This window comes from Artemia sp. Qi Xiang Cuo, chromosome 17 (assembly GCF_049724085.1).
Source record: "Artemia sp. Qi Xiang Cuo chromosome 17, ASM4972408v1, whole genome shotgun sequence".
In the NCBI taxonomy this organism is placed as follows: Eukaryota; Metazoa; Arthropoda; class Branchiopoda; order Anostraca; family Artemiidae; genus Artemia; species Artemia sp. Qi Xiang Cuo.
The window spans coordinates 53,994,644-54,019,029 of NC_142810.1; the positions used below are offsets into that span (position 1 = coordinate 53,994,644).

At 38.8% G+C, this 24,386-nt stretch overlaps 1 protein-coding gene across 5 annotated transcripts in view; it reads right to left on the reverse strand.

Annotated features, from left to right (window-relative positions):
• LOC148942348 (uncharacterized) overlaps positions 1-24,386 on the reverse strand; it is an 81,638-nt gene extending 57,252 nt beyond the window's left edge. For all 5 annotated transcript variants that reach the window (XM_089103643.1, XM_089103646.1, XM_089103647.1 and 2 more), the window contains exon 1: positions 24,366-24,386. The gene's annotated coding sequence lies outside the window, so the exon portion shown is untranslated. The remainder of the gene's footprint in view (positions 1-24,365) is intronic.

A 24,386-nucleotide genomic window follows, 5' to 3' on the forward strand; every position in this document is an offset into this window, starting at 1 on the left:
GCACAAGCCACTCCGATTTCCAATTGAATGAGCCCTTTTCGAAGTTTCTACGACAACTTCTTCGATACGAAGTCCCCTGCTCTAAAGGAAAAAATAATAAATAATACATTGTGCCAACATCGTTCTTATATTCCCCCAGGGCATTACTTAAAACCCTTGCCCAGAGGGTTGTGGGGGAGTGTCCATAAGGTTTTGTCCTTTTAATAGTCGAAAGTGATTGGAGGGCAACTAGCCCCCAAAGCCCATCATTCCCCCAAACACATCCAATCAAAATTTTGAGATAGCCATTTTGTTCAGCGTAGTTGATTTCTCGATAAAAAATATGTTTTGAGGAGGACATTCCCCCACAACCGTCAGGGCAAGGGTTTTAAGTTATGCCCTAGGAACATATAAGGTTTTTATAGAAGTTGTTGTCGTAGAAAATTCAAAACAGGCTCATTCGATTGGAAATTCCAAGGGCTAGTGCCCTTTTTAATAGTCGACAGTGATTGGAGGGCAACTAGCCCCCCCCCACGCCCATAATTCCCCCAAACAAATCCAAACAGAATTTTGAGACAGCCATTTTGTTCAGCGTCGTTGATTTCCAGATATAAAATATGTTTTTGAGGAGGACATTCCCCCACAACCCTCAGGGCAAGGGTTTTAAGTTATGCCCTGTTGGTATATAAGGTTTTCATAAAAGGCATTGTCGTAGAAACTTCAAAAAAAGCTCATTCGATTGGAAATTCAAAGAGCTAGTGACCTTTTTAATAGTCAAAAGGGATTGGAGGGAAACTAGACCACCCCCCAGCCCATCATTCCCCCAAACACATCCAATCAAAATTCTTAGATAGCCATTTTGTTCAGTGTAGTTGATTTCAATATTGAAAATATGTTTTCTAGGAGGGCACTCCCCCACAACCCTCAGGGCAAGGGTTTTAAGTTATGCCCTGGGGGCAAGTAAGGTTTTTATAGAAGGTGCAGTCGTACAAACTTCAAAACAGGCCCATTCGATTGGAAATTCGAAGGGCTAGTCCCCTTTTTAATAGTCGAAAGTGATTGGAGGGCAACTACCACCCCCATGGACACCATTCCCCCAAACATATCTAATCACAATTTTGAGATAGCCATTTTGCTCAGCGTAGTTGATTTCCAGATAGAAAATATGTTTTTGAGGAGGACACTCCCCCAAAACCCTCAGGACAAGGGTTTTAAGTTATGCCCTGGGGGCATATAAGGTTTTTATTGAAGGGGTTGTCTTAGAAACTTCAAAAGGTGCTCATTCGAATGGAAATTCAATGTGCTAGTGCCCTTTTTAATAGTCGAAAGTTATTGGAGGGCAACTAGCCCCCTCCCCCCCCCATGCCCAGTATTCCCCTAAACATATACAATCAAAATTTTGAGATAGCCATTTTGTTCAGCGTAGTAGATTTCCAGATAGAAAATATGTTTTTGAGGAGGACACTCCCCCAAAACTGTCAGGGCAAGGGTTTTAAGTTATGTCCTGGGGGCATATAAGGTTTTTATAGAAGGTGTTGTCGTAGAAACTTCAAAACCGGCTCATTCGATTGAAAATTAAAAGGGCTAGTGTCCTTTTTAATAGTCGAAAGTGATTGGAGGGCAACTAGCCCCCTTCTAATATGTTTTTGAGGAGGAAATTCCCCCACAACCCTTGGGGCAAGGGTTTTAAGTTATGCCCTGTTGGCATATAAGAACAATATTGGCATAATGTACTATGTATTATTTTTTTCCTTTAGAAAAGGGCACTTCATATGGAAGGGGTCGTCGTAAAAACTTCAAACGGAGCTCATTCGACTGGAAATTGAGAATTCTAGTGTCCTTTTAATAGTTGAAAGTGATTGGAGGACAACTAGCCCCCCACATCCATCATTCCCCCACAAACATCCAATCAAAATTTTGACAACCCTCAGGTCAAGGGTTTTAAGTTATGCCCTTGGGGTATATAAGGTTTTTATAGAAGGCGTTTTCATAGAAACTTCAAAACAGGCTGGTTCGATTGGAAATTCGAAGGGCTAGTGCCCTTTTAATAGTCGAAAGTGATTGGAGGGCAACTAGCCGCCTAAGCCCATCATTACCCCAAATACATCCAATCAAAATTTTTAGATAACCATTTTGTTCGGCGTAGTTGATTTCCGGATATAAAATATTTTTTTGAGAAGGAAACTCCCCCACAACTCTCAGGGCAAGGGTTTAAAGTTATGCCCAGGGGGCATGTAAGGTTTTCATAGAAGGCATTGCCGAAGAAACTTCCAAAAAGGCTCATTCGATTGGAAATTCAAAGGGCTAGTGCCCTTTTTAATAGTCGAAAGTGATTGGAGGGCAACTAGCCCCCCCCCTATGTCCACACATCCAATTAAAATTTTGTGATAGTCATTTTTTTCAGCGTAGTTGGTTTCCAGATAGAAAATATGTTTTTGAGAAGGACACTCCCCCACAACCCTCAGGGCAAGGGTTTTAAGTTATGCCCTGGGGCATAGAAGGGGTTGTCGTAGAAACATTCAAAAGGGGCTCATTCGATTGGAAATTGAGAGTTCTAGTGCCCTTTTTAATAATCGAAAGTGATTGGAGGGCAACTACACCCCCCTCCCACGCCCATCATTCCCCCACACACATCCAATCAAAATTTTGAGATAGCTATTTGGTTCAGCGTAGTTGGTTTCCACATAGAAAATATGTTTTTGAGGAGGACACTCCCCCACAACCCTCGCGGCAAGGGTTTTAAGTTATGCCCGGGGCATATAAGGTTTTTATAGAAGGCGTTGTCGTAGAAACTTCAAAAAAGGCTCACTCGATGGGAAATTCAAAGGGCTAGTGCCCTTTTTAATTGTCGAAAGTGATTAGAGGGCAACTAATCCCCCCACGCCCATCATTTCCCCAAACACATCCAAGCAAAATTTTAAGATATCCATTTTGTTCAGCGTAGTTGATTCCCAGATAGTAAATATGTTTTTGAGGAGGACACTCCCCCACAGCCCTCATGGCAAGGGTTTTAAGTTATGCCCTGGGGACATGTACTTCAAAAAAAGCTCATTCGATTGGAAATTCAAAGGGCTAGTGCCCTTTTAATAGTCGAAAGTGATTGGAGGGCCACTATCTCCCCCCCCCCCCGCCCTTCATTGCCCCAAACACATCCAATAAAAGTTTTGAGATAGCCGTTTTGTTCAGGGTAATCGATTTCCTGATAGAAAATATATTTTTGAAGAGGACACTCCCCCACAACCCTCTGGGCAAGGATTATAAGTTATTCCCTGGGGACATGAAAGGTTTTTATTGAAATCTTTGTCGTAGAAACTTGAAAAAGGGCTCATTCGATTTGAAATTCAAAGGGATAGTACCTTTTTTAATAATCGAAAGTAATTTGAGGGCAACTAACCCCCTCTCACGGCCACCTTTTCCCCAAACACATCCAATCAAAATCTTTAGATAGCCATTTTATTCAACGTAGTTAAAAGTTTTGGCAATTAGGTCTTTAAGGATGATAATCCCTCCCCCCACAGCCCTCAGGGCAAGGGTTGTAAGTTATGCCATGGGGCATATAAAGTTTTTACTGAAATTGTTGTTGTATAAACTTCAAAAGAGCTCATTCAATTGGAAATTGAAAGGGCTAATGCCTTTTTTAATAGTTGAAAGTGATTGGATAGCGACTAACGCCCCTCTCCCGCCAACGATTTTCCAAAACGCATCCAATCAAAATTTTGAGATATCCATTTTGTTCAACGTAGTTGAACGTTCTGGAAATTATGTCTTTTAGGATAATAACCCCCTCAGAGCCCTCAGTGCAAGGGTTTTAAGTTATGCCCAGGGGGCATATAAGGTTTATATGTAAAGTTGTTGTTTAAATCATAGGCAACAGTATCGCGCTGCCTAAGTAAAGAACGGGGACACTCGAGAACAAATTTTCTAACAAAGTTTCTACAACAATACCTTTTATGAAAACCTTATATGCCCCCAGGGCATAACTTTAAATCTTTGCCCTGAGGGTTGTGGGGTAGTGTTCTCCTCAAAAACATATTTTCTATCTAGAAATCAACTACGCTGAACAAAATGGCTATCTCAAAATTTTGATTGGATGTGTTTGGGGGAATGATGGGCTTGGGGGGCTAGTTGCCCTCCAATCACTTTCGATTATTAAAAGGGCACTAGCCCTTCGAATTTCCAATCGAATGAACCTGTTTTGACGTTTTTACGACAACGCCTTCTATAAAAAACCTTATATGCCCCCAGGGTATAACTTAAAACCCTTGCCCTGAGGGTTGTGGGGGAGTGTCCTCCTCAAAAAAATATTTTCTATCTGTAAATCTTCTATAAAAACCTTAGATGCCCCCAGGGCATAACTTAAAACCCTTGCCCTGAGGGTTGTGGGGGAATATCCTCCTCAAAAACATATTTTCTATCTGCAAATCAACTACGCTGAACAAAATAGCTATCTCAAAATTTTGATTGGATGTGCTTGGGGGAATGATGGCGTGGGGGGGGGGCTAGTTGACCTCCAATCACTTTCGATTATTGAAAAGGGTACTAGCCCTTCGAATTTCCAATCGAATGGGCCGGTTTTGAAGTTTCTACGACAACGCCTTCTGTAAAAACATTATATTCCCCCTTAGCATAACTTAATACCATTGCCCTGATGGTTGTGGGGGAGTGTCCTCTTAGAAAACATATTTTCTATGGGGAAATCAACTACGCCGAACAAAATGGCTATCTCAAAATTTTGATTGGATGTGTTTGGGGAAATTATGGGCTTTGGGGGTTGCCCTCGCCCATCCAATCTCGCCCATCCAAGTTGCCCTCCAATCACTTTCGACTATTAAAAAGGGCACTAGAACTCTCAATTTCCAATCGAATTGGCCTGTTGTTGGAACCCTTGGTCCCAGTTTTTTCAGATAAATGTCCCCCCCCCGCATTCATTTCTTTTGGCCCCTTAATTATTTTCCTTCCTCGAGTAATAAATATTAATTTTCCTTTTATTTTTGTGACGCCATTTTGGGTCCTCTTAACTGCGTACGTGCTTAATAGACCACGAGGTAAAGACTTGCGCAGTTAGGGAGGTCGGCCAGTAAATTAGTAAGTCCTAGGATTGGCTGGAAAGATTCATTTACCACCCTCGTAACCCCTGCCGCAGCACGCGGCTAGCAGAGCTGGCTGGGAAAAAGAGTCTTTTTGAAATCAGTTCTTATATACAACGTGTTGTGAATACAGTAAGGTTTTTTTTTACGTACTCTTTTAACTTTTCAGCTTAGGTCGAAACTAAATAAATAGTTAGAAAACCTTATCGGTAAACTTTGGCTTTAAATGTAGCCATAGACCATCCGATAACGTTGGTATATACGGAACCGTTGGAGTAACCGCGGAAATCCCGCTAATTTGGGGCCAAAGAGGGATCTTCCCCCTCCAGTAAGTGGCATAGCAACTCTTTGCGCCATTTTTGCCTTTAAAAGTGGTGACCCCCGCACGTTAAACATCCAATAAGTGGTGCCAGCGGTACACCCCCCACAATAAGTGGTGGCAGCAAGAACAGGAATTATTAACAGCGTTGATAATAAAAGAATTCCACGTTTTCGAAGAGACGATTAATTTGGCCTAGAAAATAGCCTATTGTGGTGGCATATAAAAAAACAGAAATACGCAATTAATTAATAAGAAGGTCTATAATGGGCTATAGCCTTGTTAGACAAATATAAAAAAGAATAACGTGAAATTAATGAGTTGAGTTTACAGTGGGGGAATCTTCGTATTTAAAAGTATTACAGGGTTTAAGGACAGATAAGAAAACGTTGGAAGTTGGGTTATTATTTGAGTGAAGTGGCGGACTTAGATATAATCTTCAGTGACGAAGGTTATAAGAGCATTGAGGACGGCAAATTAGGAGAATTTGTCAATTTGTGCGCATATTGGACAAGGAAGGTGGGAGGCACCTGTCCTATTGAGTAATCTGCCCACGAGGAGATTATATTTGGAATACGAGTATCCAGGGAAGATACGTGATTTGTTTTACAGGGTAGTTCCCCTGTTTGAGTTTAGTCCAGCTAATTCACTAGTGGAATATTCGCGCGGTTTTTCTGATTATTTTCTCGTCCAACCCGTTAGTTCGTTTTTCGGAGATATAATTCACTCGCGTAAAACTGATTGTTGTGAAAGAAGTCGTTATTCCCTAATGAAGTCTAGACATTCCGGTTATTTGAAAAATTGTTGAATCTCATTACACGGAGCGGATAATTCACAATATTAATTGAGTACCATAATTTTTGCGTGACAGTTTTTGAACTTACCAAGATTGACTAATTGAATAAGAGATAATATAATTTGAGAGAAGTATACGCGGTAAAATGAGAGGGTACGAAATAAACAAAGAAGAAATAATATATGAAAAAACAAGACGAACTCATCCCTCAGAGGCTGTGCCAAATGAAGGGGAGTGGCGGGATAGAGATAGTACAGATATGGAACAGATGAATTCAGAAAAGGAATTGAGAAGAAATAATGACAAATGGAATTTTGAATTTATATCGGACAGAGATAAGATGAACTCAAAACCGAGAAGGGTGAGTGAAGTCCATAGAAAAAGTAGGAAAACAGAAAGAAAGGCAAATACAGAGGCCTTTAAAAGAGAGCACCAAAAATATAAGGGAAAAATGCAAGCTGAGAAAGATGAAATTAGAAAGAATAAAAAACAGGACGAAAGGGCTAGAGTAGCCTATACAGAAAGAGACAATACGGATAAAGAACGAACAGATTCAGAAAATGAATTAAGAAGAAATAATGACAGACGGAATCAAAGTAGTCTGAGTAGAAGGAGCAGTGTTAAATAGAGGTTCAGCAGGGGCTCGTGAAAAAGCACTCGAATAGATATGGCACATCGAATATTAAATTTCATGGAGGAAGGAAGAATAGCTAGAGAAAAAAAGGAAGAGTTTAAAAGAACCATGATAGGCCTAATAGAAGCCCGCTGGGGAATTCCAGAAAGTGAGATTTTATCACAACTAACTTCTAGGCTGTCAGATAGCCATAATAATTTGTCTAAGAATCAATCGCGAGAAAAAGAAAATTACCGGACATTAAAGACTTTTACGGGAAAACGTAATACTTCGTTGACAAGGCGGGGAGGTGGACCGGCCCATAAAACAAATGGGAAGGCTGTGCCACCCTGTCGAAAAAATGAAATACTTGATACTCGGGTTCAAAAGGCTGATAATCCACAAAAATGGGATGCGGAAGTAAAAAGAACACAAAATATTGAAAAAAAGACGCGCGAGAATGAGTTTTCGAAAAAATTTCCAGAAAATGGAAAACTTGAAAACACTTTTAATGAATATGAGACGCTAACAAGTATAGGCCAAAATGAAACACCGATTGTACCAGAGAAAAAGGAGACAAAATTTATTGTACGCGCTTTTCCTCGGAACATTCGAGAAATTTTTGTAGAATATGAAAAACGAAATGTCGGAGTACAGTTCCCATTTGATGACGAAATAATTGTTTCTGCGGTAAGAATAAAGAAGACTAAAAGAGAGAAAAAAGATATTAAACGGAGATACAATGAAGAAATGCAGTCAAGGATGAACACTGAAGTCCAATTCAAATTTCATGACGATTTATTTAATGCTACTACAAAACAAAAGAGAACTAAGAGAGAGAAAAGAGATATTAAACGGAGCTACAATGAAATTATTCAGTCAAAGATAGTGGACACTGGAGTCCAAATTAGATATAACGGTGATATATTATTTGGCGCAAATGACAGAATTGAGAAAAGTAGAGATGAAAAAAGAAGTGTACAAAAGAGCAAAAATTTGGAGATTCAGTCTGCAGGGGCGAAAGATAAAAAAAATGTTGGATGGGCTTTGCCTTGATGACATAAATAATAGGGGGGAAAAAAGGTCCAAGAACCACTGGGAAAATTACGAAATTATGATAAGACGAAAAAACTGAGGAGGGAGGAGAATACCCATGACATAGAATTGACTTGTCAACAACGAGTTACGGAAAGATCGGGAGATACTGAATTGTGTGTTGGATTGAAAAAAATGGGGAAGAAATCTGAGAATGGTTTTATTAACTCAAAAGAGGGTTTGTTCCTTTATGAGGGGGAGGAATCCCTTGGGGAAGATCCCCTGCGGGAAGATGTTCAATATTATTTTCATCCCTCATCGGCGAGTATTATTCATTCGATTATTTTAGGGGATGGGAACCAGAAGAAAGTGATTCATGGTTCGCCCAGATTTTTACTTCATTTTCCTGAGATGTGGGGTTGTTTCCACAGATGGAAATTAAGAGGCTAGTGCAGCCAATTTTTCACGATGGCTGGCATCATCGAAAGTGCCAGGAACTGATTCTCTGCTCCTCTCAAATATAAATTCGTGAGAGCAAGAAAATTTTTGTTTTTGATTTGTGCTGATTGGATGTGTTTGGGGGAATGATCGGCTTGGGGGGGGGGCTAGTTGCCCTCCAATCACTTTCAACCATTAAAAAGGGCACTAGCCCTTTGAATTTCCAATCGAATGAGCTTTTTTTGAAGTTTTTACAACAATACCTTTTATGAAAACCTTATATGCCCCCAGGGCATACCTTTAAACCCTTGCCCTGAGGGTTGTGGGGTAGTGACCTCCTCAAAAACATATTTTCTATCGAGAAATCAACTACCTTGGACAAAATGGCTATCTCAAAATTTTGATTGGATGTATTTGGGGGAATGATGGGCTTGGGGGGCTAGTTGCCCTCCAATCACTTTCGACTATTAAAAGGACACTAGCCCTTCGAATTTCTAATCGAATGAGCCTGTTTTGAAGTTTCTACGAAAACACCTTCTATAAAAACCTGATATGCCCCCAGGGCTTAACTTAAAATCCTTGCCCTGATGGTTGTGGGGGAGTGTCCTCCTCAAAAACATATTTTCTATCTGGAAATCAACTACGCTGAACAAAATGGCAATCTAAAAATTCTATTTGGATGTGTTTGGGGGAATGATGGGCGTGGGGGAGGGTTAGTTGTCCTCCAATCACTTTCGACTATTAAAAAGGGCACTAGAACTCTCAATTTTCAATCGAATGAGCCCCTTTTGAAGTTTCTACGACGACCCCTTCTATAAAAACCTTATATTCCCCAGGGTATAACTTAAAACCCTTGCCCTGAGGGTGGTTGGGGGTGTCCTCCTCAAAAACATATTTTCTCTCTGGAAATCAAGTACGCTGAACAAAATGGCTATCTCAACATTTTGATGGGATGTGTTTGGGGGAATGATGGGCGTGAGGAGGGGGGGCTAGGCTGCTTGCCCTCCAATCACTTTCGACTATTAAAAAGCACACTAGAACTCTCAATTTCCACTCGAATAAGCGCCTTTTGATGTTTCAACGACAACCCCTTCCATAAAAACCTTATATACCCCCCAGCGCATAACTTAAAAGCCTTGCCCTGAGGGTGGTGGGGGAGTGTCCTCAAAAACATATTTTCTATCTGGAAATCAACTAAGCCAAACAAAATCGCTATCTCAAAATTTTGATTGAATGTGTTTGGGGGAATGATGGGCGTGGGGGGGATAGTTGCCCTCCAATCACTTGACTATTAAAAAGGACACTAGCCCATTGAATTTCCAATCGAATGAGTCTTTTTTGAAGTTTCTTTGAGGGTGGTGGGGGAGTGTCCTCCTCAAAAACATATTTTCTATCTGGAAATCAACTACGCCAAACAAAATCGCTATCTGAAAATTTTAATTGAATGTGTTTGGGGAAATGATGGGCGTGGGGGCAGGCTAGTTGCCCTCCAATCCAATCACTCTCGACTATTAAAAAGGGTACTAGCCCTTTGAATTTCCAATCAAATGAGTCTCTTTTCAAGTTTCTACGACAACGCCTTCTATAAAAACCTTATATGGCCCCAGGGCATAGCTTAAAACTTTTGCCCTGAGGGTTGTGGGCGAGTGTCCTCCTCAAAAACATATTTTCCATCTGGAAATCAACTACGTTGAACAAAATGGCTATCTCAGAATTTTGATTGCATGTGTTCGGGGGAAAGACGGGCGTGGGGGGGGGCTAGTTGCCCTCCTATCTCTTTAGACTATTGAAAAGGGCCCTAGCCCTTCGAATTTTCAATCAAATGGGCCTGTTTTGAAGTTTCTACGACAACACCTTCTGTAAAAACCTTATATGCCCCCTGGGCATAACTTAAAACCATTGTCCTGAGGGTTTTGGGGGAGCGTCCTCCTAAAAAACATATTTTCTATGTGGAAATCATCTCTGAACAAAATGGCTATCTCAAAATTTTGATGGGATGTGTTTGGGGAAATGATGGGCTTGGGGGGGGGCTAGTTGCCCTCCAATCACTCTCGACTATTAAAAAGGGCACTAGAACTCTCAATTTCCAATCGAATGGGCCTGTTTTAAAGTTTCTACGACTACGCCTTCTGTAAAAACCTTAAAACCCTTGCCCTGAGGGCTGTGGGGAGTGTCCTCCAAGAAAACATATTTTATATATGGAAATCAACTACTCTGAACAAAATGGCTATCTCAAAATTTTGATTGGATGTGTTTGGGGGAATGATGGGCGTGGGGGGCGGGTAGTTGTCCTCCAGTCAATTTCGACTATTAAAAAGGGTGCTAGCCCTTCAAATTTCTAATCGAATGGGCCTGTTTTGAAGTTTCTACGAAAACGCCTTCTATAAAAACCTTATATGCCCCTAGGGCATAACTTAAAATCCTTGTCCTCAAGGTTGTGGGGGAGTGTCCTCCTCAAAAACATATTTTCTATCTGGAAATAAACTACGCTGAACAAAATGGCTATCTCAAAATTTTGTTTGGATGTGTTTGGGGGAATGATGGGCGTGGAGGAGGGTTAGTTGCCCTCCAATCACTTTCGACTATTAAAAAGGGCACTAGCCCTTTGAATTTCCAATCGAATGAGCTCCTTTTGAAGTTTCTACGACGACCCTTTCTATAAAAACCTTATATGCCCCCAGGGCATAACTTAAAACCCTTGCCCTGAGGGTTGTCAAAAACATATTTTCTATCTGGAAATCAACTACGCTGAACAAAATGGCTATCTCAAAATTTTGATTGGATGTGTTTGGGGAAATAATGGGCATGGGGGGGGCTAGTTACCCTCCAATCACTTTTGACTATTAAAAAGGGTACTAGCCCTTTGAATTTCTAATCAAATGAGTCTGTTTTGAAGTTTCTACGACAACGCCTTCTATAAAAACCTTATATGCCGCCAGGGCATAACTTAAAACCCTTGCCCTGAGGGTTGTGGAAGTGTCCTGCTCAAAAACATATATTCTATCTGGAAATGTACTACGCTGAACAAAATGGCTATCTCAAAATTTTGAATTGATGTGTTTGAGGGAATGATGGGTGTGGGGGGGGGGCTAGTTGCAATCCAATCACTTTCAACTGTTAAAATGGGCACTAACCCTTTGAATTTCCAATCGAATGAGTCTTTTTTGAAGTTTCTACGACAACGCCTTCTATAAAAACCTTATATGCCCCCAGGGCATAACTTAAAACCCTTGCCCTGAGGGTTGTGGGGGATTTCCTCCTCAAAACCTATTTCTATCTGGAAATAAACTACGCTGAACAAAATTGCTATCTCAAAATTTTGATTGGATGTGTTTGGAGGAATGATGGCGTGGGGGGGGGGGGCGGCTCCAATCACTTTCGACTATTAAAAAGGGCACTAGCGCTTCGAATTTCCAATCAAATGGGCCTGTCTTGAAGTTTCTACGACAACTCCTTCTGTAAAAACCTTACATGCCCCCAGGGCATAACTTAAAACCCTTGCCCTGAGGGTTGTGGGGGAGTGTCCTTCCAGAAAACATATTTTCTATCGAGAAATCAACTATGCTGAACAAAATGGCTATCTCAAAATTTCGATTGGATGTGTTTGGGGGAATGATGGGCTTTGGGGGGCTAGTTGCCCTCCAATCACTTTCGACTATTAAAAAGAGCACTATAACTTTCAATTTCCAATCGAATGAGCCCCTTTCGAAGTTTCTACGACAACCCCTTCTATAAGAACCTTATATACCCCCAGGTCATAACTTAAAACCCTTGCCCTGAGGGTTGTGGGGGGGGGGGGGGTGTCCTCCTCAAAAACATTTTTTCTATCTGGAAACCAACTAGGTTGAACAAAATGTTTATCTCAAACTTTTGATTGGATGTGTTTGGAGGAATGATGCGCGTTGGGGGAGGGGGGTTGTTGTTGCCCTCCAATCACTTTCGACTATTAAAAAGGGTGCTAACCCTTCGAATTTCCAATCGGATGGGCATGTTTTGAAGTTTCTACGACAACACCTTCTGTAAAAACCTTCAGTGCCCTCAGGGCATAACTTAAAACCCTTGCCCTGAGGGCTGTGGGGGAGTGTCCCCCTAGAAAACATATTTTCTATCTGGAAATCAACTACGCTTAACAAAATGGCTATCTCAAACTGTGGATTGGGTGTGTTTGGAGGAATGATGGCGTGGGGGGGGGGCTATTTGCCCTCATATCACTTTCGCCTATTAAAAAGGGTACTAGCCCTTCGAATTTCCAATCGAATGGGCCTGTTTTGAAGTTTATACGACAACGCCTTCTTTAAAAACATTATCTACCCCCAGGGCATAACTCAAAACACTTGTCATGAGGGTTGTTGGGGAGTGTCCTTCCAGAAAACATATTTTCTATCTGGAAATAAACTACACTGAACAAAATCGCTATCTCAAAATTTCGATTGGATGTGTTTGGGGGAATGATGGGCTTTGGGGGCTAGTTGCCCTCCAATCACTTTCGACTATTACAAAGAGCACTATAACTCTCAATTTCCCAGCAAATGAGCCCCTTTTGAAGTTTCTACGACGACCCCTTCTATAAGAACCTTATATGCCTCCAGGGCATAACTTAAAACCCTTGCCCAGAGGATTGTGGGGAGGGGGGGTGTCCTGCTCAAAAACATCTTTTCTATCTGGAAATTAACTACGCTGAAAAAAATGGCTATCTCAAAATTTTGATTGGATGTGTTTGGGGGAATGATGGGCGTGGGGGAGGGGCTAGTTACTTCCAATCACTTTCGACTATTACAAGGGCACTAGAATTCTCAATTTCCAATCGAATGAGCCCCTTTTGAAGTTTTTACGACGACCCTTTCCATATGAAGTGTCCTGCTCTAAAGGAAAAAAAAATAACACATAGTACATTGTGCCAACATTGTTCTTATATGCAAACGGAATAACTTAAAACCCTTGCCCCGAGGGTTGTGTTGGAGTGTCCTCCTCAAAAACATATTTTCTATTGGGAAATCAACTTTGCTGAACAAAATGGCTATCTCAAAATTTTGATTTGCTATTTGTGGGGAAAAGATGGGTGTGGGGGGGCTAGTTTCCCACCAATCACTTTCTACTATTAAGAAGGGCACTAGCCACTCCAATTTCCAATCGAATGAGCCATTTTCGAAATTTCTACAACAACTCCTTTGATACGAAGTGCCCAGTTGAAGAAAAAAAAAACACATTGTGCCCACATTGTTCTTTACTTAGGCATATAAAGTTTTTAAATAGCCATTTTGGTCAGCGTAGTTGATATCCAGATAGAAAATATGTTTTTGAGGAGAACACGCCCCCACAACCCTCGGGGCAAGGGTTTTAAGTTATGCCCTGAGGGCATATAAGAACAATGTTGCAATGTACTATGTACCATTTTTTTCCTTTAGAGCAGGGCACTTCATATGGAAGGGGTCGTCATAGAAACATCAAAAGGGGCTCATTCTATTGGAAATTGAGAGTTCTAGTGCCCTTTTTAATCGTCAAAAGTGATTGGAGGGCAACTAGCCCCCCCCCCCTTCCCATCATTTCCCCAAACACATCCAATTTAAGTTTTGATATAGCGATTTTGTTCAGCATAATTGATTTCCAGATAGAAAATATGTTTTTGAGGAGGACCCTCCCCCATAACCCTCAGGGCAAGGGTTTTAAGTTATGCCCTGGGGGCATATAAGGTTTTTATAGGCGTTGTCATAGAAACTTCAAAAAAGGCTCATTCGATTGGAAATTCAAAGGGTTAGTGCCCTTTTTAATAGTCAAAAGTGATTGGCGGGCAACTAACCCCCCCCCCCACACCCATCATTTCCCCAAACACATCAAATCAACATTTTGAGATAGTCATTTTGTTCAGCGTAGTTGATTTCCAGAGAGAAAATATGGTTTTGAGGAGGACACTCACCCACAACGCTCGGGGCAAGGGTTTTAAGTTATGCCCTGAGGGCATATAAGAACGATTTTGGCACGATGTACTATTTATTATTTTGTTTTCCTTTAGAGCTGGGCACTTCATATGGAAGGGGTCGTTGTAGAAACTACAAAATGGGCTCATTTGATTGGAAATTGAGATTTCTAGTGCCCTTTTTAATAGTCGAAAGTGATAGGAGGGCAACTAGCCCCCCCCCCCCACGCTCATCATTCCCCCAAACACATTCAATCCAAATTTTGAGATAGCCATTTTGTTCAGCAGATTTCCAGATAGAAAATATGTTTTAGAGGATGACACTCCCCCACAACCGTTAAAGAAGTTTTTAAAGAAGTTGTTGTCATAAAAACTTCAAAAAAGCACATTCGATTGGAAATTCGAAGGGCTAGTGCCCTTTTTAATAGTCGAAAGTCATTGGAGGGCAACTAGCCCCCCCCCACACCCATCATTTCCCCAAACACATCCATAAAAAAAAATTGAGTGATTGGATAGCGACTAACGCCCCTCTCATGCCCACCATTTTACAAAACACATCCAATCAAAATTTTGAGACATCCATTTTGTTTAACGTAGTTGAATGTTCTGGAAATTAGGTCTTTTAGGATGATAACCTTCTCAGAGCCCTCAGTTCAAGGGTTGTAAGTTATACCCTGGGGCATATAAGGTTCATATAGAAAGTTGTTGTATAAATCATAGGCAGCACGATCGCGCTGCCTAAGTAAAGAACGGGGACACTCGATAACGAGACAAGAAACAGGGACTAACGAAAGAGGAGGAAACTACCCCACAACCCTCAGGGCAAGGGTTTTAAGTTATACCCTAGGGGCATATAAGAACGATGTTGGCACAATGTATTATTTATTAATTTTTTCCTTTAGAGCAGGGCACTTTGTATTGAAGAAGTTGTCATAGAAACTTCGAAAAGCGCTCATTCGTTTGAAAATTGTTGGAAATTGGAAAATTTGCAAATTGGAGTGGCTTGTGCCCTTATTAATAGTTGAAAGTGATTGGAAGGTGCCTAGCATCCCTCTCAAGCCCACCATTTCCCCAAACACATCCAATCAAAATTTTGAGATAGCCATGTTGTTTAGCGTAGTTGAAAGTTCTGGAAATTCGGTCTTAGAGGATGACAACCACCCTAACAGACCTTAGGGAAAGGATTGTCATTTACGCCCTGGGGGCATGTAAGGTGTTTATAGGTGTTTATAGAAAGCGTTGTCGTTTCCAAAAGGGCTCATTCGATTGGAAATCAAAAGGCCTAGCGCCCTTTTTAATAGTCAAAAGTGAATGGAAGGCTTGACATTTTCAAAGAACAGTGACAACGCCTTCCATATGAAGTGCCCTACTCTAAAGGAAAAAAATAATACATGGTATATTGCAACATTGTTCTTATATGCCATCAGGGCATAACTTAAAACCCTTGCCCTGAGGGTTGTGGGGGAGTGTCCTCCTCAAAAACATATCTTCTATCAGGAAATCCACTATGCCAAACAAAATGGCTATTTAAAAATTTTGATTGGATGAGTTTTGGGGAATGATGGGTGTGGGGGGAGGACTAGTAGCCCTCCAATCACTTTTGACTATTAGAAAGGGCAATAGTTACTCCAATTTCCAATTCAATGAGCCCTTTTCGAAGTTTCTACGACAACTCCTTTGATACGAAATGCCCAGCTTGAGAAGAAAAAACACACTGTGCCGATGTTCCAACTTGTTGCAAACCCTATTTCTGGAGTTGATTTGTGGAGGTCCCTGTGTCCTCAGACCTTGTGGAGGTCCTCAGACCTAGAAGATAATGACAAACTATCATTTCTCAGGATTCAATTTCTCAAAAAGCATTTCTGGTCTTAACTTAGACAACATTACAAAAAAAACCTAATTTTCTTCAACCAACATCATTGTTTTCGGAAAAGGAGTAGTTATGTCCTTAGTGTGTTGGATCACTGCATAATTTACAAATTATCATTTGAATTATTGGAAAAAGGAGGATAAAAATGGAAAGAAACATGATAATCTGATTCATAGACATATTATAAAATAAGTATTTCATTATTTTGGTGTTTTTGTTACTTTTTAGGGTACATATTCCTTTGGCTATATATAGGACTTTCAAAGAGGGGGGGGGGAGAGAGTGCATTTTTAGAAGAAATAAACTATTATTTTTGGAAACTTCATAAAACACTGAAACACTGAAAAATAACACTGAAACACTGAAAAATAACAAACCCCCTAAGCCATGGTGGACATCCTCTTGCCAAGAGGCTTGGCACAATAAAAGGAATGCCATCAGATCCTTCAAGAGAAATCCATCCACTGGAAAATATATTGCAAAGCTACAAGCAGAGGCAAAACTTAAGAGAACAATCAAACTTGCAAAAGAAGAGGCTTGCAAAAACTTTCTCTTATCAGTGTCCCACAAAACGCAAGAGTCAAAGATTCATAAGTTCCTAGACAATATGTGTGGCAAATTCTCCAGACAGAACCCCTTCCATTACCAGCTAACTCTAAATGGTCAGCAGCTGGAAACCAACGAAGAAAAGGCTAAATTTTTAGCAGATTTTTATGAGAAGAAATTCAAAAACACCTCTCATAATCCACCTCAGATCAGATTAACACCCCATTTTGACTTGCCTGGGTCCCAGTATCTACTCCAAGATTTTACAATGATTGAGCTGAATAAAGCAATCAATTCAATCAAACCCAAAACATCTTGCAGCCACGACCAGATCCATCCATCTTTACTCCAACACCTTCCAATAGAGTTTAAAAAAGTACTCTTATCTCTCTTCAACAATGCCTGGAGCAATTCCTCCGTCCCATCTGCTTGGAAAACATCACTCATCATCCCCATATTAAAACAAAATAAACCCAAAGAGGACCCCAACTCCTTCAGACCCATTATGATTACCCCAGCTCTGGGAAAATTATATGAGAAGATAATTCACTCCCGAGTGTATTGGTTTGCTGAGTCTAACCACCTCATCCCACATACCCAAACAGCATTTAGGAAATATCATTCTTCCATTGATGCATTTGTTTGCCTAACCAATGCCATATCTGAGTGTCTGAAAGACAACCAAATCCTGGTTGCAGCCTTCTTGGACTTCCAAAACGCATATGATAATATCCAACATCCACTCCTACTGCAAAAATTATCAAAAATGGGTTTTCCAATACCTGTAGTGAATTTCTTTAAAAGTTACCTATCTGAACGCTCATTTGTTCTCCAAGTAAATTCCTACATCACTTCCAAAAAGTCTGTCTCCAAAGGCCTTCCCCAAGGTGCTGTCCTCAGCTGTCTCCTGTTTTCACTATACTTATGGGATATGAACCGACTCCAAACAAATATTCAGTTTGCATATGATATAGTCTTATGGTCTACCTCAAATAATTTTGAACTGGCCTAATCCATGTTACAAAAGTTGATTTATGCATTTGAATGTTTCTCCAACAATTCATGCCTACCCACCGCCCCATTAAAATTAGCTATAGTACAGTTTAATAATAAGAGAAATCCCCAATCTGCCCTACTAACCCTAAATGGTGTTGTCATCCAAGAGCAACAACACATCAAAGATCTTGGCCTCACTCTAGACCAAAAACTAACCTTCAGGCTCCACATTGAAAATGTGAGAATAAAATGCCTCAGGAAAATGCGTATCCTACAAAGGCTACTCAATACGCCTTGGGGTTGCCATGAAAAAACTCTAACAAATTTCTGTAAGACTTATATTAGATCTCAGATTGATTATGGACTAATTGTATATGGCTCATGCTCAAATACCCTACTATGCTGTCTGGAGACTGTCCAGAATACTATGATCCGTGCTATACTTGGCCTCAGGAATCACACCAAAACCAACTTCCTCCTCAGTGAAAGTGGTCTCACCTCTATTACCATGCGTAGAAACATTCTACTTGCCCGCTACTTTACAAAAATTGAAGGTAACAGTTCCCATTGATTACATGACTGGCTAAGAAACCCTGGAGCTTTTAGGGGCCTTGCACGGGAATTTGTAACCACCCAAATGACCTACCCCATACCTTCATCTTCTTTATTTCAAATTTACCCCCGGATACCTTCCTGGGCTAACCCCTACCCAGAAGTGAACCTTTTGTTTGCGCCAGCTATTAAAACAGACCTTTCCCTTGCCTATGTAAAATCATTATTTCATGAATTAGAGTCTCAGAGATATATCCACCACCTCCCAATTTTTGTGGATGGCTCAAAAACAGATTCTAGGACTGCTTGTGGAGTCCACTTCCCATTTTTAGGTATAGCAGCTGCTGAAAGGCTCCAAAATGATGTGAGTATCATGACAGCTGAAATAGCTGCCATCAACATTGCATTGGAAACCATTATAAAGATGCCAAACCCCCCAAGAAACACCCCGCTTATAATTTATTCAGACTCAAAATCAGCCCTTGCCTCAATATCACCAGAGCATTCAGATTACCCAGACAATGATACCTCCACCACTCTTGTACTATTGAACCAACTACTTAAACAAGGTATATCCACAAAATTCCAATACATCCCAAGTCATATGGGTATAAAAGGGAACCACAAGGCAGATGAAATAGCTAAATCTGCCCTTCAGCATGAAATAATTTCTGGAAGACCTATCCCAGTAAGAGATGTAAACCATTGGCGCCTAAAAATTTATCTAACAAACCAATGTCCACCAAACCTTTCTCCATTTACATCCCGGAAAGACTCAAAGATGTACCACAGAATACGATCAAATGCTACTGGCCTTAGCAGCCAAACTTATCTCTATCAAAACACAACCATTCCAACAGTAATCAGCCCTCTTTGCCGCCTATGTCAAACCTATGATGAAACCATCAACCATGTTCTTTTTGGTTGCCCTGTGGCAACTCTCAACCATAAAAAAGAATGGCTAACTTTATCTGCTATATTCAAGCGCCTCAAGCTAACCCCTAATATTGACCAACTAACACAAAGGAGACACTCTTCAACTGATGATGCTGAATTGTTCAAAGCTGTCTTTAATTGCCTAAATATAGGTGGTTTCATCAATGATGTATAAAGTCTATTATTGAATAATAATAGTCTAATCTCTATATTTGATTTCCCAGGACACCCCTGACATAATCATACAATACGAAAAAGGTTAAATGGATTCATCAGAAGCCTATAATTGAAGAAGAAGAAGAAGAAGAAAAAAAGTAATTGAGCAATGGTGTTGCTTTGTTATGGAATATCAGATATATTGACTGAACATTCTAAACTACTTTAAATTATAGCTGCATTCCCATTTTCTAGAATACTTACTTGTATTATTCATTTGGGTGTACCACTAAACTTTTACCCCCTTTCCATCTCTAATGACTAAATATGTAAAAAAAAATATATGTAAATACACCAAACTGCACAAAACCCTTTACAGAAAATTTCCCATAGGTCAATTCCATACTTCAAATTGATTTAAAATGATGGAGGGCCTTACAATTGATGTGCAATCCTTAGTATTGGTTAACCATCAAAAACCCAAGGGGTCTTTGATGAGGTCTGACAACCATTTAGGTCTATGAAGAATCTGTGGTTCAACTAGGAGACCTGAGTAATAATAAAAGAAATTTAATGTCTTTTTTGTTGACAAAAATGTTATTTACAACAGGTAACATCACAAAAAACTCCCAAGGAAGCCAAATTGCTCAAATCCCAGTTCCTTTGAGCATATTTTTACCATAGGTTAATCAAACTACAAGAACATTTTAGGGACAGCTGTTTCTCAAATTTTAAAATAGAAAACTACTCCATTGAAAAAAAGACACTCTGATTATGCAGGTTTCCTTAATAATGAATATCTCTATTTCCAGCAGAAAATGCAAGAAGTTCAATAGTTTTCATGGTATATGGTATACCATATACATATATTTATGGAAGTTCATGGTATATTTGCAGTGGGCCATATCATTTAGCTAGGATAAAAGTGAATATATCATTGATGCTTTTTTATGCTCTTTCATTATTCATATAAAACACCTTTGGGGCCCCTTTAAGGGCGCAAGATGCAATTTGCAGCAGAAGCAACTATTGAATTATGAAAGAGCATAAAAAAGGCATCAAATGATGTTTTCACTTTCATCCTAGCTAAATTATAGTGTCACCTAGAAATTTGCCAAATTATTCAACTAGGAAAATAATTAAAATTTAACAGAGAACTAGTTTTAGCTTGCTAGCCAGATGCAATAAAGCATAAGAGCCAACTTAGAATCTCTAACTAGGTGGTTAATACTTTAACTTAATGCTTCTGATATCTAACTAAAACATATATGTAAATTTTTCATGAAACTATTGACAATATTCAAATAGGCAGACAAATAGCCAGCATGAACATCTAACTGGGTGGATAACACTTTGTCCTACCCCCTCTGATATTAATCAATCTAGGCAGTTAAGTCACTTCTCTTAGCAATTTGGTGATAATATTAGACTAGCCAGATAATTGTTTCTCTTATGCATAGCATGAACATCTAACTAGGTGGATAGCCTAATAGCCTACTGTATCATAACCTTCTGATATTTATCAGGATATTTATATCTTTTTATTAAATTGTTGAAAAAGATCCAGTAAATATTTATCAAATCATATTATTGAGTTTCAAATAAAGTGAACATACCATTTGATGCCTTTTTTATGCTGATTACAAATATAATAATCATTTCTATTGGAAATGAATTTTAGCCCCCCCCCCCTATATATGTCCATTCAGGATATATATTTGCACATATGGGGGTGGGGTTAGGTTAGGTTTGGGGGGGCTGAAATTCATTTCCAATAGAAATGATTATTATATTTGTAATCAGCATAAAATAAGGCATCAAATGGTGTATTCACTTTATTCCTAACTCAATAATATGATTTGGTAAATATTTACCAAAGATCCTTAGTATGGCTCAAAGTTCTATAGAAATAATGAAACTGGATGTATCTGTCAAAAGTTAGACCTACTTAAAAAGAAGCACTATAAAATCATGATTACATAATAACAAGCCCTACAGCAGGCTACTTGTCTCCATCATTTATACAACGACTTCACTGTACTTTACCAACACTCTCTCCCCCTAATGTGCAAATATATAGCCTATATTTTCAATACAATTTTTCAGTTTTTAATTTTGTTAATGTTTCTTCTTTGCTGCTTAATCAATTTTTTTAAAAAAGTATTGATTCATGGCAAAATCTATGGAAGATAAATAATTTGAGCAATAAATTTGTACAATAGCAGGGGAGTGAAGTATTTTCAGGAATAATCTAGGCTAAGCAAGTAGGCTATTTTAGAATTCTGTTTATGTTTTAAAAAAAAAGTCTAAATGGGAAATTGAAAATCCAAAAATTAGTATAAATTGTTATTTTGCTAAAATTTAAATAAGTAGGCTAGTGACTTAGGCTATCATATATGCAGTCCTTGAAAAGAGATGTTAGCTTGGCAATACCTTCCTGGATACATTTCATACCTCAGATCCTGAAAGTCTTATTCACCTAGCTCAACTACTTCCCAAGACACCAATAAGCCTCTCAATAAGAACTTAACCAGAAGTTTCCTTAAAAATCTTCTAGCATTAATTGAAAGCCAAAAATTCAACTTTCTGTCTTGATATTTTCTATGTGACTTAAGAATACTAAGGACGATAAGATTGACAAAGGCAATTATAAGCGTTTTTGGCACTTTTTTCTAACATCAGTGAGCTGTAAGATCTTAGAACAAAAATGAGCTAAAAAACGAAAATAGGGCCGTTTTTAGCACTAAGATCTTACAGCTAAGATCTTTCATCTTTCTGCAAAGATTATCGTTTTTTCAACTCATCTTTGTTCTAAGGTCTTACAGCTCACTGATGTTAGCAAAATACATGAAAGATGCCATCATTCTACCATATAGAACAATGATGATCAACTCATCATTGTTCTCAGACCGCTGATCAGAGCAGAATGAAGGAAGACGTTTGCATAAAAACAACAAAAGATGTAAGATCTTAGTTCAAAGTTTTCACTTTTAAATGTTTTTTATGACAAAATATGTAAGATCATAGCATATTGATTAGTGAAAAAACAAGGCTAATCTTACATCTTTCTGCAAAGATTTATTGTTTTTTAACTCATCAAAATGTGAGAAGTTCAATAGTTTTCTTGGATGTCTAGGAAAGGGGAAGGGGATTGGCTTTTGATGTTCAGTCATTTGTTCAGATCTTTTATCAAACCTCTACTAGTTATGGCTAGAGCCCCTAATAAATTATACATAGTTTAGCCACACATATTAGAAGTCAGTTGTAAACAAGATACAGTTATTCTTTGAGGTACAGCATCAATTTAATGACAAACAAGAAATACAAGAGAAAATTCAGTGCATAAAAACTGCATTGAGTTTGTGTGGTTTACTACTATGGTACCAACAACTCACTAAAGCACCAAGCTATGCATTTCAACAAATGCTCCTCTTCCCTCTCAATTTATTCCAAGCTTATGGTACTTAATACTTCCTACTTTCTGCTTTTAAATTATTAAAAAGAAAGGGATTTAGTAAAGGTTAAGAATACCAACTTAACAATAAAAGATATCCTAGAACAGAAAGGTGTTTTAGATTACTAAAATTATGCTTTTTTAATCATATTGTTTGCATTTTGACAATTTGTCCTCAGCCCTGCCCCTTTAAAGGTCTCATAAACACCTAGGCTATAGAAAATCAATGAAATTTTCATTCTAAGATAAACATAATGTTTATATTAATCAGATTCTCATGCTTGCTTCAACTGTTATTCATATTTCGCATTAATCAGTCTGGCTAAACTGGATGTCTCCAACTTTGTAGGAGCATATCCAATGGATAATATAAAAAAATATCTATTCTATAGAATGTAAAAATACCATCCAGCTATGCTTAATAATTGTTAAACTTGTCCAACTAGTTAGCTATCTAAAAAATCCTTTTAGGCAAATAAGAAATTATTGGGAAATTTCTAGGTGGCACTATAATTTACCTAGGATGAAAGTGAAAACATTGTTGGTGGTTTTTTGCACTCTTTCATAATACAATAATTACTTCTGTTGGAAATTGTATCTTGAGCCCTAAAGGGACCCCAAAGGTATTTCATTTTTTAACCACACAAAGAAGCTATCAAAATGAACATACCATTTGATGCCTTTTTTTATGCTGATTACAAATATAATAATCATTTCTATTGGAAATGAATTTTAGCCCCCCCCCCCTATATATGTCAATTCAGGATATATATTTGCACATATGGGGGTGGGGGGTAAATTAGGGTAGGGGGGCTGAAATTTATTTTCAATAGAAATGATTATTATATTTGTAATCAGCATAAAATAAGGCATCAAATGGTGTATTCACTTTATTCCTAACTCAATAATATGATTTGGTAAATATTTACCAAAGATCCTTAGTATGGCTCAAAGTTCTATAGAAATAATGAAACTGGATGCATCTGTCAAAAGTTAGGCCTACTTAAAAAGAAAAACCATAAAATCATGAAAAAATCATTACAAGCCCTTCAGTAGGCTACTTACCTCCATCATTTATACAACCACCTCAATGTACTTTACCAACACTCTCTCCCCCTAATGTGCAAATATATAGCCTATATTTTCAATACAATTTTTCAGTTTTTAATTTTGTTAATGTTTCTTCTTTGCTGCTTAATCAATTTTTAAAAAAAAGTATTGATTCATGGCAAAATCTATGGAAGATAAATAATTTGAGGGTAAAATTCTACTTCAGCTACTTTTGGCTATCTTGGAAGGGGTTTAGGTTAGGAAAATCAAACTATCAGGTATAGGTCTATATGCTAAAGAATGTCATGGGAAGTTAAGTTGGATTAAAGACTTTCACTCCTTCTACCTCTAGAGCGTCTTGAAATTTGCCTACATGACAGGTTTGTAGCCTACCTATTGAAATTTTTACAAAACAAAATTTTACCTTAGTTATCTGTTATCAGTTTCTTTTTGTCTGGGTTTTGCTCTGAAAATGCAATTTCAGTTATTTGAGCAGAATTTTAAGCCACATCAATGTTTTATTTCCAAAATTTAATAAATGTGTTTGCATATGTTTGAAACCTTATAATTTGGGATTGAGCAAAGTTGTGAAGCTGAAAACAATTTTATTGTACTTCATCGTACGTGTATTGTATTGTACGTGGC